This window comes from Emys orbicularis, chromosome 18 (assembly GCF_028017835.1).
Source record: "Emys orbicularis isolate rEmyOrb1 chromosome 18, rEmyOrb1.hap1, whole genome shotgun sequence".
Taxonomy (NCBI): domain Eukaryota; kingdom Metazoa; phylum Chordata; order Testudines; family Emydidae; genus Emys; species Emys orbicularis.
The window spans coordinates 25311880-25330655 of NC_088700.1; the positions used below are offsets into that span (position 1 = coordinate 25311880).

At 43.4% G+C, this 18776-nt stretch overlaps 1 pseudogene; it reads right to left on the bottom strand.

Moving 5' to 3' along the window:
* Positions 1 to 17849: 17849 nt before the first annotated feature.
* LOC135891486 (small nucleolar RNA U3) lies at positions 17850 to 17994 on the bottom strand (annotated as a pseudogene).
* Positions 17995 to 18776: the final 782 nt, after the last annotated feature.

The window sequence follows — 18776 nt, forward strand, 5'->3', positions numbered from 1 at the left end:
TAGAGGATTGGACCAAAAGAAACCTGATGAGGTTCAACAAGGACAAGTGCAGAGTCCTGCACTTAGGACAGAAGAATCCCATGCACTGTTACAGACTAGGGACCGAATGGCTACGAAGCAGTTCTGCAGAAAAGGGCCTAGGGGTTACAGTGGATGAGAAGCTGGATATGAGTCAACAGTGTGCCCTTGTTGCCAAGAAGGCTAACAGCATTTGGGGCTGTATAAGTAGGGGCATTGCCAGCAGATCGAGGGACGTGATCATTCCTCTCTATTCAACATTGGTGAGGCCTCATCTGGAGTACTGTGTCCAGTTTTGGGCCCCACACTACAAGAAGGATGTGGAAAAATTGGAAAGAGACCAGCGGAGGGCAACAAAAATGATTAGTATCAGGGGGTAGCCGTGTTAGTCTGTATCTACAAAAACAACAAGGAGTCTGGTGGCACCTTAAAGACTAACAGATTTATTTGGGCATAAGCTTTCGTTGCATCTGAAGAAGTGAGGTTTTTACCCACGAAAGCTTATGCCCAAATAAAAATGATTAGGGGGCTGGAACACATGACTTATGAGTAGAGGCTGAGGGAACTGGGATTGTTTAGTCTGCAGAAGAGAAGAATGAGGGGGGATTTGATAGCTGCTTTCAACTACCTGAAAGGGGGTTCCAAAGAGGATGGATCTAGACTGTTTTCAGTGGTACCTGATGACAGAACAAGGAGTAATGGTCTCAAGTTGCAGTTGGGGAGGTTTAGGTTGGATATTAGGAAAAACTTTTTCACTAGGAGGGTGGTGAAGCACTGGAATGGGTTACCTAGGGAGGTGGTGGAATCTCCTTTCTTAGAGGTTTTTAAGGCCCGGCTTGACAAAGCCCTGGCTGGGATGATTTAGTTGGGAATTGGTCCTGCTTTGAGCAGGGGGTGGGCTAGATGACCAGGGTCCCTTCCAACCCTGATATTCTATGATTCTATGAGATAGATAGATAGATAGATAGATAGATAGATAGATAGATAGATAGATAGATAGATAGATAGATATACACACACACACACACACACACACACAGAGAACATGAAAAAATGGGGGTTGCCATACCAACTCTAACGAGACTAATCAATTAAGGTGGGCTATTATTGTGGACACATATCTATTCAATGGACACCATCACAGGACCTAATCACATCAGCCACACCATCAGGGGCTCGTTCACCTGCACATCTACCAATGTGATATATGCCATCATGTGCCAGCAATGCCCCTCTGCCATGTACATTGACCAAACTGGACAGTCTCTATGCAAAAGAATAAATGGACACAAATCAGACATCAAGAATTATAATATTCAAAAACCAGTCGGAGAACACTTCAACCTCCCTGGACACTCAATTACAGACCTAAAAGTCACAATTCTTCAACAAAAAAACTTCAAAAACAGACTCCAACGAGAAACTGCAGAATTGGAATTAATTTGCAAACTGGACACTATTAGATTAGGCTTGAATAAAGACTGGGAGTGGATGGGTCATTACACAAACTAAAACCTATTTCCCCGTGCTAATTTTTCCCCTACTGTTACTCACACCTTCTTGTCAACTGTTTGAAATGGGCCATCCTGATTATCACTACAAAAGTTTTTTTTCTCCTGCTGAAAATAGCCCACCTTAATTGATTAGTCTCATTAGAGTTGGTATGGCAACACCCATTTTTTCATGTTCTCTGTATATATATCTTCCTACTGTATTTTCCACTGCATGCATCTGATGAAGTGGGTTTTAGCCAATGAAAGCTTACGCCCAAATAAATTTGTTAGTCTCTAGGTGCCACAAGTACTCCTCGTTCTTTTTGCTGATACAGACTAACACGGCTACCACTCTGAAACTAGTTCTTTTGTTTATCTTTTTTACAGTTCAAATATTTGTAATAAAAAATAATATAGAACGAGCACTGTACTCTTTGTATTCTGTGTTGTAATTGAAATCAATATATTTGAAAATGTAGAAAAACATTCAAAAATATTTATAATAAATTTAAATTAGTATTCCGTTGTTTAACAGTGTGATTAAAACTGTGATTAATCACGTTTAATTTTTTTAATCGAGTTAATTTGTTTTGAGTTAATCGCTTGCGTTAATTGTGATTAATTGACAACTCTAGTAGCAATATTTTTTCTCCAGACAGAATAAGTACATCTCCATATTGCTCTTTGGATTTAGTCATTGGCTTCTATTTGGAACGATGTTGCAATATTCTCTTCTCTGATTTAGTCCTTTCCTATTATTATTTGTTAGTGTAGCACCCAGAAGCTCCTATCAGGATCTAGGCCACATTATGCTAGGCAGGGCACAAAGACAAAGAGGCATAAAGAGACTGCCCTTGCCTCAAAGAGATTAGAATCTAAGGCCCTGATCCTTCAGCAAGCCGCAGGCAGGCATATCCCTACACTCCCAGAGACCCACTGAAGTCCACACAGGTGCAGAGGTCTAGCCAGACTGGAGCACACTGCAGGACTGGGCTCTAATTTAAGAAAAGATCCTAAAAGTGTATATAACAAACAAATGGAGGGAAAGGAGGATGCTGCTGGTGGGAGGAAAATGTGGTTACACAGACTAGCTGTGTGCACAATTAGATGGTTTCAAGTCATTTAATTGTATTTTATTTTTCAGTTATAAATAAATCAAACTATAGGTGGGGCTAAGGGACAACCTTAATTCTGGCGTTTCCTAACTGCTGAGTGTTCAACTTTGTAATTTTAATAATGTTCTTTTAACGTGGTTATTTTGTGTGTAATATATTATTAAATCAGTGATCACTACTGGTCACTTTCCTGATCGGTTCCTAATTTACTATAGGTCTCCAGTGTATTAGTCTGGAAGATTGATTTTAAAAAGGAATGGGAGAAACTTTATGGAGTAGTTCAGTGAGGGTCTTTTCTATATATGGGCAGCATGGAAGAAAGGCTGAAGGAACTAGAAGAAGTGGCCAAAGGGGTGTTTGAGGCTGGCATTCTTAGGGATTGCATTGCTGGAGAGAGAAGATTTACAGCATGATCTGAAGAACTATTCCTGATCTCCTAGAATCTTGGGCCTGATATGGAAAAGGCGCTTCCTCTGGCTCCCTTAGGTTTGTTTCTGGCCTGTGATAAACATAATGCTAGATGCAATGTACTAAATGGTTGTGGGTCCTAGAATAATCAGTCTTTGAGACAAGGAGACAGTGCGGTCAAGCTTTATTAGGGCTTTGTAAATCAGCTCCAGAACTCTGAACTGGGTCCAGCAGTGGACAGAGAGCTAGTGTGGGTCAGGTTTCAGTAGTATAACATGCTTTTGTGCATGCTTACCATACACAATTAAAATGAGTATAAACTAGTATAGTAAGTCTTTAAACCAAGACTAAATCTCTTTCTAAAACACATGCTGTAGCTGAAACAGGCTGGATGATCATAATGGTTCCTTCTGACCTTAAATCTATGAATCTAGTCAAATCCAAAGCAGTATTTCTCAAACCTAGCAAAGGTACTAATCCCCACTGAGGGCTGTGTCCAGGACAAGTTTCCAATTTCAGGTATTTTTGCGGTAGTCCTCTCTAAAAAAGAGTGTGTATATTTTTTTTAAAACACCCTCAAAAACTGCAAGATTAGCTCAAAACTTACCAAAAAAGAGTCACATTTGAGTTAAGACTAAGCATGGAAAATGTAAGGCCAACGGTGAATTTTTCATAAAGTTATAAATGTGAAAAAACCTGGAAACTATTTGAAACCTCAGCTACAGCAGTCACTACTGAATAAGCACTACAGTAAAGCTTTTCCTGATGCAAATTCTATACTCCATGCCAAATTGCTTAAAGCACAGGTCCCCAAAATGCAGCGCAGAGGAACTTTTGGGGTGGGGAGGGGGGGCACACGGCTGAGGCCCGGGCCTGCCTCCACAGGGGGTGGGAAGAGAGCGCCTGTGACGTTGCACTCTATATGATTTTATGAAAGTATGCTGAGTGTGAACATAATGTAACTAAAATATGCTTCATGCAAAAGGTCTCTTGTAAGGTATCATTACAAAGCTTATAATCTACTGCGTGTGGTCATCCTATTTGTATAAATGTACCACTCTTGTATCTGAAACTAGAAATATGAAATATAACTCAGAGCCTATTGTAATTATGCAAAGTGTGGGCCATTAATGGTGGTTTGGAATCTTGATGGCTCCCATTAACCAGGACAATTGACTGTAGATTGCTCTGTTTTACTTGTAAGTCTTCCTGTATACTGTGTGTGCTGGCAAGTGGGTAATGAAGTCTTACAGTGACATGTGATCATGTCACCTGAACTGGAATCCATCTTTAACCTGGTGCTTTTCCATTGAGAAGGAGGGAGTGGGAACCCAGAGAGGGACAAAGGATTCCCGCCTTATGCAAAAGGTATATAAGTGGGTGGAACAGAACAAAAGGGGAGCCATAATGAGACATCCCCTAGCTACCACCTGAGCTGGAACAAGGGCTGTACCAGGGGAAAGGATTGTGTACAGACTAGGAAGGTGTCCAGTCTGTGAAAGAAACTTATTGAAACATCTCTGAGGGTGAGATTTTATCTGTATTCAGTCTTATTACTGTACTAGGCTTAGACTTGCATGTTCTATTTTATTTTGCTTGGTAATTCACTTTGTTCTGTCTGCTACTACTTGGAACCACTTAAATCCTACTTTCTGTATTTAATAAAATCACTTTTCACTTATTAATTAACCCAGAGTATGTATTAATACCTGGGGGGCGGCAAACAGTTGTGCATATCTCTCTATCAGTGTTACAGAGGGTGAACAATTTATGAGTTTACCCTGTATAAGCTTTATACAAGGTAAAACGGATTTATTTGGGGTTTGGACCCCATTGGGAGTTGGGCATCTGAGTGTTAAAGACAGGAACACTTCTGTAAGCTGCTTTCAGTTAAGTCTGCAGCTTTGGGGCACATGGTTCAGACATTGGGTCTGTGTTGGAGTGGACTGGCATGTCTGGCTCAACAAGACAGGGTGCTGGAGTCCCAGGCTGGCAGGGAAAGCAGGGGCAGAAGTAGTTGGCAGTTCCCAAGGGGGGTTCTGTGATCCAACCCGTCACAGCGCCATCCAGGTTTGCTCCCGGGCCCAGCTGCCAGCCCCATGCCCAGGGCCCTGGCTGCCAGCCGAGGCTCTGCTCCCGGCCCCGCCCCCAGCTGTGGCCCCAGCCTCAGCCCCCTTACCCCTGTCCACATCACCCCCTCCCGGTGGGTGGCGGGAGGGGGGGGGAAGACGCAGACAGGGATAAGGGGGGGCGCGAGGTAAAAAGTTTGGGAACCACTGGCTTAAAGTAATGATTAAATACTGAGCATGGAGAAATGGTTGTAGGGAAACACAGCAGCTACTACACAGCAATAGCTCACACTTTGGAAAAATTTTATTAAGAGAATACCTTTTTTTCCCTTATGTGCTGCATAACTTTGACTTCAAACTAGTAAGTGAGCAAAGGGGATTTCTATTCATGTCTCAGCCAAAGGATGGCAACTCTTGTGAAGTGTCACCCAACTTATTCCTCCCCACTGGAAGTTCAGCACTTGTATCAGCAAGTCTTGAAATAAAGCAGAACTTGAATCTGTTTCCTTTTAGTTCTGGCATAAGAGTGCTGCCATCTGAGCCAGAGCTCTTATTCTGTTACTGTCTAATAAACAGCTTGTAAGTAATATTTCCTTTCTGGGTGTTCTTCCAAACCACCCAACTCCCCTTCCTGTAAAGAAACCAAATGTATGTAATTCTATCTACCTAAGACGTTATACTGCTCCCATCAGTACAATATCTGAGCAACTAATTGTCGTTGATTTACTTTATCTCTTGGGAGGAAATGCTGTAAAAAAAAAATCAACAGAGACTTAAATTAGCATTTTTATTATAGCAAGCCTGGGCTGCCATAGTGAAGGGTTTGCAGGTACTGCCATTACAGCTCACTATTCTTAACAAGTTTTCAAATTAACTAAAAATATGTCCTCCAGGCTGGAACTCAGCCCAAAGTCTCTGCTGAAAGCAAAGTTCTATATGCGCTGCTTTTCTCTATAGCAAGGTTTCATTTCTCAGGGTAAGTTGCTTAGAATGTATTGTGATACTCAGAGTAAACGGGTATTACTTTAGATTTAAAATATTTTTATTACTCATCATATAACAGCAAGAACATGAGAATGGATTTGTCTAATATAATACATATTTATATCTGAAATAGTGAGACTTCAATGTAACCTCTTTCATTCGCCCCTCCACCCAAAGAAAAATGACTTAAGACCCAATCATGCAAAAACGTACACATACACACGGTGAGTAGCCCCCTTTATACATATGCTCAAGTTTTGCAGAATCAGGGTCTAATCAGGGTCAGCAACGTTCAGCACGCGGCTCGCCAGGGTAAGCACCCTAGCGGGCCGGGCCAGTTTATTTACCTGCTGACGCGGCAGGTTTGGCCGATCGCGGCCCCCACTCGCCGCGGTTCGCCGTCCCGGGCCAATGGGGGCGGCGGGAAGCGGCGCGGGCTGAGGGATGTGCTGGCCACGGCTTCCCGCCGCCCCCATTGGCCCGGGATGTGCTGGCCGTGGCTTCCCGCCGCCCCCATTGGCCCGGAGCCGCGATCGGCCGAACCTGCCGCGTCAGCAGGTAAATAAACTGGCCCGGCCCGCTAGGGTGCTTACCCTGGCGAGCCGCGTGCCGAACGTTGCCGACCCCTGGTCTAATCTAATAGGTCTTCCAAAAGACTTTAGTAAAGGACATTTTTTATTTCTGTTTTGGAAAGTTCCTCTATGTCTCCAAATCTATGTTATTCAATTTACCTAAGTGACATAATACGCATAGTTAATAGCAGTCAATGTTAGCAATAAGGCTAAGACAGCTCATGCCTTTGGTCTCAATCTAAATGCACACATGGTACACAGAAGACAATCCTGGCATATGTTATAAAAGTAGGTTTAAGATTAGAGGTTGCAGTATAACACCATATCAAGGATAGCTATTTCTAACCTGACATTCTAATCTCGAACAAAAGATTGGTTCAAAACTATCATGTCATATAAACTGAAGGTTACAACCTCTGCAGTTGATAAACAAAGAGAAGAGATATAATTCACAGATACAAACCCCAAGCCCCCCCAAATGAAGTGGCAGAAGTGTACATTGCAAATCAAATCTAAACTGTGCTTGTTCGGTCCCTTGCCTCAAACCAAATTATCATCTGGTACTATTATCTGTGACTGCAAATCTCTGAAGCCAACCTAGACATACTGACATTCTGAAAGTAAGAGCATAGGGTGACCATGTTGTGATGGGTTGGACCCCCCTCTTGGGATACCACCTGATGTATTGGGCTTTCACTGAGCCCCTCCTGCTCCATCAGCCTGGATTCCCTCTCCCTGTTTTGCTGAATTAGGCTCTCCGGCCTCTTGCAGCACACACATACAAGTAGGGCCACACCCAGCTGCAGACACAGACTGAAGTCAGCTCTGCGTGGGAGGATTCACCCAGCACTCAAGTGCACACCTCTTTTGGTGAATAAACCCAAAATAATACTGTCTTCTGCTGTATAGAAAAATCTGCACAGCACAAGCTCATAAAAATTCGCCCTCTCCCTCAATGTGAAGAGAGATATGCACAACGTCTTGTGTCCCGCCCCCGCCCAGAAATTGCACAAACTGGGTTTAATAATAAAAAAAACACATTTATTAACTATAAAAGGCAGATTTTAAGTGATTATAAGGGACAGCAAACAGAACAAAGCAGATTACTGAACAAATAAAACAAAACTTGATTCACTAAAAAAACAAGTTACAAAATGTATTTTTTTACTCTAAATTTTATTTTAGGCAGGTTGAAAAGTTTCTGTAGCTCAGAGTTCCGATTATTTAGAGCGACGAACAGCGGAGGCTAACAGAGGGAGTTTGCCTGGGATCTGTCTGAGAGGAGGTACGCTAAGTGCTGCATTAGGGGGGCTGTATTGGTGAGTATCTGAGTGTCTGTTGCGGGGACAGTTTGTTGTGCTTGTTTGTTTGAAAAGTGTGAATTGGGAGTGCTTTGTTCCAGGTGGGCCTTGAGTGGGCTTGACTGTTATAAAAAGGCAGTCAGCAGCGAACCAGCTGAGCGGCGAATAGCGGAGGCTAACAGAGGGAGTTTGCCTGGGGAGAGCCCACTGAGGCTTTCATCTTGCGGGCTTCTGTGAGTTGCTGCAACAGCTGAGGAAGCTCTTAGAAGGAAGAAATTATGGAAGGTGAGCGTTCAGCTGTTGTAACCTGCACAGGTTGTGCCATGTTTGTCATTCTTCCACAGGACAGAAGCGACTTTGTCTATACAAAGTGCAAGCTGGTCTCCATATTGGAAGAGAAGGTTCAAGGTCTGGAGCAACAAGTATCGACTCTGCGTTGCATAAGAGAAAATGAAGATTTCCTGGACAGACGTCAGGATATGCTTCTACGGGCACAATGTTCTGAAGAATCGGAGCAGGCTGCGCAGAAGGAACAGAGGGACGGTGAAGAAATTTGGCAGCATGTGACCTCCAGAAGAAGAAAGAAGAGCGTCCATGTACCAGCAATGGAGATACAGGTGAGCAACCATTTTCATGTTCTCTCCACAGGTACTAATGCGGAGAGTGGACTAGATGATACATCTGAGGGAAGGGAGCAGAAGGAGACTCCACCGATTGGAAGGCATGAGATGCACTGTCCTAGGGATGGGGGTTCCACAACCACCGCTCCCAAGAGAAGGAGGCGGGTGGTGGTGGTCGGGGACTCCCTCCTCAGGGGGACTGAGTCATCTATCTGCCGCCCCGACCGAGAAAACCGAGAGGTCTGCTGCTTTCCAGGAGCTAGGATTCACGATGTGATGGAAAGACTGCCGAGATTCATCAAGCCCTCGGATCGCTAACCCTTCCTGCTTCTCCACGTGGGCACCAATGATACTGCCAAGAATGACCTTGAGCGGATCACTGCAGACTACGTGGCTCTGGGAAGAAGGATAAAGGAGTTTGAGGCAAAAGTGGTGTTCTCGTCCATCCTCCCTGTGCAGGGAAAAGGCCTGGGTAGAGACCGTCGAATCGTGGAAGTCAACGAATGGCTACGCAGGTGGTGTCTGAGAGAAGGCTTTGGATTCTTCGACCATGGGATGGTGTTCCAAGAAGGAGGAGTGCTAGGCAGAGATGGGCTCCACCTAACAAAGAGAGGGAACAGCATCTTTGCAAGCAGGCTGGCTAACCTAGTGAGGAGGGCTTTAAACTAGGTTCACCGGGGGAAGGAGACCAAAGCCTTGAGGTAAGTGGGGAAATGGGATACCGGGAGGAAGCGTGAGCAGGAGAGTGCAAGAGGGGAGGACTCCTGTCTCAGACTGAGAAAGCGGGACGATCAGCGAGTTATCTAAAGTGCCTATACACAAATGCAAGAAGCCTGGGAAACAAGCAGGGAGAACTGGAAGTCCTGGCACAGTCAAGGAACTATGATGTGATTGGAGTACTGTCATGAGTGGTTATAAACTGTTCAGGAAGGACAGGCAGGGCAGAAAAGGTGGGGGGAGTTGCATTGTATGTAAGAGAGGAGTATGACTGCTCAGAGCTCCGGTATGAAACTGCAGAAAAACCTGAGAGTCTCTGGATTAAGTTTAGGAGTGTGAGCAACAAGGGTAATGTCGTGGTGGGAGTCTGCTATAGACCACCAGACCAGGGGGATGAGGTGGACGAGGCTTTCTTCTGGCAACTAGCAGAAGTTACTAGATCGCAGGCCCTGGTTCTCATGGGAGACTTTAATCACCCTGATATCTGCTGGGAGAGCAATACAGCGGTGCACAGACAATCCAGGAAGTTTTTGAAAAGTGTAGGGGACAATTTCCTGGTGCAAGTGCTGGAGGAACCAACTAGGGGCAGAGCTCTTCTAGACCTGCTGCTCACAAACAGGGAAGAATTAGTAGGGGAAGCAAAAGTGGATGGGAACCTGGGAGGCAGTGACCATGAGATGGTCGAGTTCAGGATCCTGACACAAGGAAGAAAGGAGAGCAGCAAAATATGGACCCTGGACTTCAGAAAAGCAGACTTTGACTCCCTCAGGGAACAGATGGGCAGGATCCCCTGGGAGAATAACATGAGGGGCAAAGGAGTACAGGAGAGCTGGCTGTATTTTAAAGAATCCTTATTGAGGTTGCAGGAACAAACCATCCCGATGTGTAGAAAGAATAGCAAATATGGCAGGCGACCAGCTTGGCTTAACAGTGAAATCCTTTCTGATTTTAAACACAAAAAAGAAGCTTACAAGAAGTGGAAGATTGGACAAATGACCAGGGAGAAGTATAAAAATATCACTCAGGCATGCAGGAGTGAAATCAGGAAGGCCAAATCACACTTGGAGTTGCAGCTAGCAAGGGATGTTAAGAGTAACAAGAAGGGTTTCTTCAGGTATGTTAGCAACAAGAAGAAAGTCAAGGAAAGTGTGGGTCCCTTACTGAATGAGGGAGGCAACCTAGTGACAGAGGATGTGGAAAAAGCTAATGTACTCAATGATTTTTTTGCCTCTGTCTTCACAAACAAGGTCAGCTCCCAGACTGCTGCACTGGGCAGCACAGTATGGAGAGGAAGTGACCAGCCCTCTGTGGAGAAAGAAGTGGTTCGGGACTATTTAGAAAAACTGGACGAGCACAAGTCCATGGGGCCGGATGCGCTGCATCCGAGGGTGCTAAAGGAGTTGGCGGATGTGATTGCAGAGCCATTGGCAATTATCTTTGAAAACTCATGGCGATCGGGGGAGGTCCCGGATGACTGGAAAAAGGCTAATGTAGTGCCCATCTTTAAAAAAGGGAAGGAGGAGGATCCGGGGAACTACAGGCCAGTCAGCCTCACCTCAGTCCCTGGAAAAATCATGGAGCAGGTCCTCAAGGAATCAATTCTGAAGCACTTTGAGGAGAAGAAAGTGATCAGGAACAGCATGGATTCACCAAGGGCAAGTCATGCCTGACTAACCTAATTGCCTTCTATGAGGAGATAACTGGGTCTGTGGATGAGGGGAAAGCAGTGGATGTGTTATTCCTTGACTTTAGCAAAGCTTTTGATACGGTCTTCCACAGTATTCTTGCCAGCAAGTTAAAGAAGTATGGGCTCAATGAATGGACTATAAAGTGGATAGAAAGCTGGCTTGATCATCGGGCTCAACAGGTAGTGATCAATGGCTCTATGTCTAGTTGGCAGCCGGTTTCAAGCGGAGTGCCCCAAGGGTCGGTCCTGGGGCCGGTTTTGTTCAATATCTTCATTGATGATCTGGAGGATGGCGTGGACTGCACTCTCAGCAAGTTTGCAGATGACACTAAACTGGGAGGAGTGGTAGATACGCTGGGATACAGAGGGACCTAGACAAATTAGAGGATTGGGCCAAAAGAAATCTGATGAGGTTCAACAGGGACAAGTGCAGAGTCCTGCACTTAGGAAGGAAGAATCCCATTCACTGTTACAGACTAGGGACCGAATGGCTAGGAAGCAGTTCTGCAGAACAGGACCTAGGGATTACAGTGGACGAGAAGCTGGATATGAGTCAACCCCTAGTTGCCAAGAAGGCTAACGGCATTTGGGGCTGTATAAGTAGGGGCATTGCAAGCAGATCGAGGGACATGATCATTCCCCTCTATTCGACATTGGTGAAGCCTCATCTAGAGTACTGTGTCCAGTTTTGGACCCCACACTACAAGAAGGATGTGGAAAAATTGGAAAGAGTCCAGCGGAGGGCAACAAAAATGATTAGGGGGCTGGAGCACATGATTTATGAGGAGAGACTGAGGGAACTGGGATTGTTTAGTCTGCACAAGAGAAGAATGAGGGGGGATTTGATAGCTGCTTTCAACTACCTGAAAGGGGGTTTCAAAGAGGATGGATCTAGACTGTTCTCAGTGGTAGCAGATGACAGAACAAGGAGTAATGGTCTCAAGTTGCAGTGGGGGAGGTTTAGGTTGGATATTAGGAAAAACTTTTTCACTAGGAGGGTGGTGAAGCCCTGGAATGGGTTACCTAGGGAGGTGGTGGAATCTCCTTTCTTAGAGGTTTTTAAGGTCAGGCTTGACAAAGCCCTGGGTGGGATGGTTTAGTTGGGAATTGGTCCTGCTTTGAGCAGGGGGTCGGACTAGATGACCTCCTGAGGTCCCTTCCTACCCTGATATTCTATGATTTCTTCTTACAGACTGGACCCCTGTCTCAGTCTGGACTCACCCCTGCCTTTCCCTTCAGGTTAGTTCCTTTGTCCATTCAGGTTCTTTCAGCAGTCCTTCTTCTTGGGTAGGCAATGGAGGAGAGCCCCAATCAACCCCCTCCCCAGCCCTTAAAAAGGGTTTACCTAAGGCCGGAATCCTTTGTTTGATCCCCATCCCCCTACAGTGGAAAAATATCAGTAGTGTCCAAGAGGGTATTTGATCAGGTGACATTATCACCTGACCTTGTAGTGTCAATGCAGTATACCAGGAAGCACCTCAGGAAGGTGGGAGATTAGTATCTTCAGAGTTCTATTGTTCTTCTTAAATAGGTCATTCAGGATGATTGCCTACTGTCTGGTGGGTGTTGCCCCCAAGTACACACACCATTGTAATGGTTACATAGTCAATATTCCTAACTTTAAATACAGAAATGATACATGCATACAAATTGGATAATCACATGCAGTAAATCATAACCTGCTATCTTGCATTAAGTATATCTTAGTTATGCCATATTCATATCATAACCATATTTCTATGAAGAATATGGGGTGTAACATCACACACGTATCTCAGAAAAACAGAATTGTCCCCATTTTCAGGACGTCTCCTGTGCCCCAGACAATTTACAAAACAGTCTGGTTATGGTTTTTGTAACCACCTGAAGGAGCTGCTGGCCAGCTTAACCAGAAATTGATAATAGACTTTCAGAGCACCCAGTGATTCTCCCACCCTCTCACTTAAGAGCCATCGGCCTTGTCAACACTAGCATTTTTTCCTAAACTCTTTCCCCACTGTTTCTACTCTGTTCTGCTCCACTTACACTTATGCTTCATAAGTATAAACAAGGCAATCACAGGCACCAGAGTGTGAACTATTCTATAAATCTATTCAGATGAGATGATGCTTAACATCGCAGCAGGGTCTTCAAGCCCTATCTACACTAATGAATGGTTCACTCCACTGGTGGAAGCAATGGTTGGAATAGTGTAGATACAGTCATATATTCTGGTTGGAAGGAAAGTGCAAGGAGAGTGGTGACTTTGCTGTTGAAAAGGAGGTGGCAATACTCTTCTCTGTCACCAACACCCCATTCACTCCAGTTGATGACCACCAAAGCCATCCCATGCATTCACTTTCTCCCTCCCCACCCTGTGAAAAGTTTCTTTTTTATGAAAATGGGGTCATCCTATCATGACTTAAAACAAACCTCAAAACATGTTTAGCAATCATTCTTTAGGATCTGCAAAACAGATTTCCACAGTCTAAGGGTCAACCTAATTTATCTTCTTAAGCTATAAAATGGAAACGTCTACTGCATCTTGAAGACTGCAAATGTAGTTTAATAAGGTACTCGACTTTCACAGTAACTAAATTAATACAGCACAGCTTCCCAAACCCAGTATCTTCAGTTTAAAAGGGTCGGTCGTGGGGCCGGTTTTGTTTAATATCTTTATTAATGATCTGGAGGATGGTGTGGACTGCACTCTCAGCAAGTTTGCAGATGACACTAAACTGGGAGGCGTGGTAGATACGCTGGAGGGTAGGGATCAGATACAGAGGGACCTAGACAAATTGGAGGATTGGGCCAAAACAAACCTGATGAGGTTCAACAAGGACAAGTGCAGAGTCCTGCACTTAGGACGGAAGAATCCTATGCATTGCTACAGACTAGGGACCGAATGGCTAGGTAGCAGTTCTGAAGAAAAGGACCTAGGGGTCACAGTGGACGAGAAGCTGGATATGAGTCAACAGTGTGCTCTTGTTGCCAAGAAGACTAATGGCATTTTGGGCTGTATAAGTAGGGGCATTGCCAGCAGATCGAGGGACGTGATCGTTTGCGACATTGGTGAGGCCTCATCTGGAGTACTGTGTCCAGTTTTGGGCCCCACACTACAAGAAGGATGTGGAAATATTGGAAAGAGTCCAGCGGAGGGCAACAAAAATGATTAGGGGTCTGGAGCACATGACTTATGAGGAGCGGCTGAGGGAACTGGGATTGTTTAGTCTCCAGAAGAGAAGAATGAGGGGGGATTTGATAGCTGCTTTCAACTACCTGAGGGGGGGTTCCAAAGAGGATGGAGCTCGGCTGTTCTCAGTGGTGGCAGATGACAGAACAAGGAGCAATGGTCTCAAGTTGCAGTGGGGGAGGTCTAGGTTGGATATTAGGAAACACTATTTCACTAGAAGGGTGGTGAAGCACTGGAATGCTTTACCTAGGGAGGTGGTGGAATCTCCTTCCTTGGAGGTTTTTAAGGACTGGCTTGACAAAGCCCTGGCTGGGATGATTTAGTTGGGAATTGGTCCTGCTTTGAGCAGGGGGTTGGACTAGATGACCTCCTGAGGTCCCTTCCAACCCTGATATTCTATGATTCTATACTAAAAACCATGGTATAAAAGAGTCCCAGCTGTACAGGACCATTTATAGAATGCAAAGTTTACACAGACGGGACATATCACACACCCCATTATGTCTCTATCAGCATACCAGCCTTTGCAAATCTGCCCTAAATAAAAACAAAATTGACAACACATTGTGTTTGAGGCCAGCTGGGCTGCATACTCTTAGCATAGATTTGGCAAAGCTTTGATTGTTCTTTGCACTTCTAACAAACAACTCGCTTACAAATGGAAAATTTGCTAACATTCTTAAATCTTCTTTAACGTTCAAACATGATTAGGAACCTGTTCAGCTAGGTCTCCTGGAGGGATCAACTCATTGGCCACCGAATCCATGGAGACAAAGCTCTAGATTACTTAGAACCTAGTGGAATTTGACACAGCTTTCTTAGGAGCCAAAGGAGAGACAAAGACTGACTCTGTGCATATTTTAGCCTGTGTACATTATTGTGCTAACCCTTTACCGACACATCAAAACATGATCTTAAAGAACCTTAAAACTCTTATTGTTACTATGTTAGGTGGACAAAGATATGATTGTCAACATATGGAAATGTTTAGGAAATGTCTCCGTTTTCTGTCCAAGTACACCTCTACCCCGATAGAACGCTGTCCTCGGGAGCCAAAAAATCTTACCGCGTTATAGGTGAAACCACGTTATATCAAACTTGCTTTGATCCACCGGAGTACACAGCCTGTTGTAAAACTAGGCAAATATCTAGATGAGTTGACATACCCCTTGGAAGACATCTGTGTACTCATATAACAATAGTGACCAGCTGGTATTATAATTTGTGTTATATCGGGTCGCGTTATTCTACAATCAAATACAATAGAGTAGGCAAAATGTATAGCAACTCAGTGTTCTACACAAAGACTGTCAGCAAAAGTTGCTTATTTAGCTTATAAACAAAGTCCATTTGTCCTTTTCATGAGGGAGCTTTTGAAAGATGCAGGATGCATTATGGCAGGTAAGAAACAGCAAAGTACATGTAAACTAAAAAATGAATCACAAACTCCATCCAGCATATATGATGGAAAAATTCATTAAAGCACAATTTTGCACAAACAAAGGAAAAACCTTGGCTATACATTAAAATAATAAAATAAACTAGCAGCTATATCTGAAAAGATCTGGGATGTATTCCTTGGATAATTTCTCACTTCATAAACTTTTCCATCAGGTTTTCTAGTTTCTTTTCACTATCTCCTGGGTTTCTGGGCTCTTATTTTATCCAGCAAATGGGTCATAAATGTAGTATCCCAGAACAAATAGGATTTATAGCAAACATACCTTAGCACTTCTACTAGCAAATCACTACACAAGAGAAAGAAACTCTTCACCCTTTTGTCTGGGGTTGCGAAAAACCAACCCAATGCTTTTTCTTCCCCCATTTTTTGAACTTCTGTATAACTTTGAAATCGTAACATGAAGTTAACATATATTTGAAAGAATTGTAATACCAAAAACTTTAGGCTATAATTTCAAGATGTGCAAACTATATTCTAAAAAGTTACAAGGGATACGATCATCAATATTTTTGTTGTGTCTCTTAAGAATCAATTAGAAAATTACTACAGAGAACGGCTTAGAAGCCTAAAGGGAAAGAAGGGAATATCACAGGAAACAAGGGTAGGGGTAGGGGGCAGAATCAACTGTCAATGGATGTTGAAAAGGGAAGTGGGGTGGAGTCATGAACTGTTAGTGGGTTTAGTTTGCTAGAATCCAGAAACAACTGGAAACTATGCTAGGTATATTATATAAGGCAGTCTAGAAACTGGCTAGCCTTTTCCCCCCCCCCATCTTCAGTCTTCACAGTATTGAGTTCACTAAGTGATTGTTACTCATTCTGTAGAAAACCTGAAAGTCATTGATCACTATTGCAAATGGGTGATTAGTCTTTAGTTATTACCAACCATCAAGGTATGGATTTATCTGATTCAACATGCTTCAAATTGAAGGAAGTAGAAGAGAACAAAAGATTAAATGGACAGAAGTATGAAAACAGATAAATCCTCCACAGTAAAATGTAAACATTGTCAAGAATGATTAAGCAGTAAGACAGAAGCAATGTGTGCTTAACTCAAGAAATGCAGAAAATTGGTTTCTTTGGATCTTTCAAGAACAAATGTGCAAGTGAACGAAACTTTGTCTTTAGAACTTGAAGAGCAGAACACTTATGAGCATGATGACCTTTCTGATGCCACTGCTGTCATTTAAACATAGCTGTGATGACAATTTAAACCTCTTCCAAGCCTTCCAGAAGCTCTTCAACCTGTCTCTGATCATCTCTCACTCCCAAAAATAGCAAAGATCAGTTAGCAAACATGCCATAACAATCATTGCAAGGCAAAGATGAAATTAAGAAGAAATCTGCAACCTTGTTTTATGCCACATTGCCTTGAATGTAGCACAAAATTAGGAATGTAAAGAAATAACTGAAGCACTCGATCCTGGATATACTCTTCCAGTCAGGACAAACTTACAGGTCAACTAAGAGATCCTACAAAGGAAGAAAAGAGGAAATGTAAATCAAGAATTAAAAGAATCAACATTAAAACAGGAGTTTCGGCAGAACATGACAGATGATCCCATAATGGATACAAGCATCAATAAAAGCTATCAATTTAATGTTATTGTTTCTCCATCTGAAAAGAAAAGCACAGAATATTCTGCTCCAGTTTCTGAAGATGCTATCTAACAATACAGAGTAAAGGAGACCTTTGCTATTTGCTAGGTCATTGGAAATAAAATGAAAAAGATGAAATAACTTTTCAGGTGCCATCAACCTAAACTTTAAACCTTCCTGAGAAAGAAGTACCACATACAGGGCCGGCGCTTCCACTAGGTGACCCTAGGCGGTCGCCTAGGGCAGCAGGATTTTGGGGGCGGCATTCTGCCGCCCTCGGCGGAAATTCGGTGGCGGGGGGTCCTTCCGCTCCGGGTCTTCAGCAGAAATTCGGCGGCAGGTCCTTCACTCGCTCCAGGACCCGCCGTCGAAGTGCCCCGAAGACAAGGAGCGGAAGGACCCCCGCCACCGAATACTCAGAGGAGGAGCACTGCTGCCTAGGGCGGCAAAAACCCTGGCGCCGCTCCTGACCACATATAGTCATAAAGTGCACTGGCCAAGTTCAAAACTACTTCCACAACTACCTTAAGACTAATGGCTGGATGATATAAAACGTAGAATGAATGCCCCAGCTTCTCAGTAACACTTGTTGGAATTCTCAGAAAGATGAGGTCTCTACTTTTGTAGCTAACTACCATAAAGGTCTGTTGATATTTGCACTGAGAACAATAATGAATTTGTTAAAACACAGAATTCAACATGGGATGAACTCTTCAGAGACTTTCGGCTACACTTCTCTAGTTACAAACTATAGAAATGATCCCTGAAAGTATAACAATTGAAAGAGGCTCTGAAGGGGCTTGAAATTACCAACTGACTACTGTCATGGTATCAGTGGAAATCTGGCTTGCTCTGTTAACACCAGAACTAGACCCATACAAGGATAATATTAAAATATGAATCAAAGAAGCTATGAAAACTTTCAGTTGCTTAGTCAATGTGTCTCATCTCAAATACAAAGGCCATAGGCTGAGCCCCAAGTAGGTGGAGGAGGCTAAAATATGGCTGATGGAATGTAGCCCCGAGTTCCTTTCTTCTCTTCAAGCATTCAAAATTGAAAGATCCAGATTTTTATCCAACATATATATTTTAAAGGAATTGGATCACAATTTGTTGCATCAAAATGGTGGAAAAGTTATGAAGGAAAATTGTGGAAGAATAAAATTTAAATTGTCAGTTTTTAAAAGATCTGTGCTTCTGTCCAGCCAGCTCAGCATTGACTGAACACATACGAAGAACATTCAAAATGGTTATGGCAAAACCAGCAGAGGAACAATGGCCTTGAAATAACATATCCAAATATTAATAATTTTGGCTCCAAGAGTTTTGGATTGACCTTTATACATTTTGGCATGGGGGAAAACTGATGCCCATTCTGAGCTAAATTCTGTTCTGGTGCAGGGTTTATTGCTGAGCTGTAACTTTCCATTTGCTGTTTCAAAGTGCACAGGTAAAGTGATTAATACTTTACAGCAAGCTGCAGGGTGACTGTATTTCATTTTGCCAGTTCTATCAATATTGTTAGCTGCACTTTATTTTATATGTTTGTTGAGTACAAAC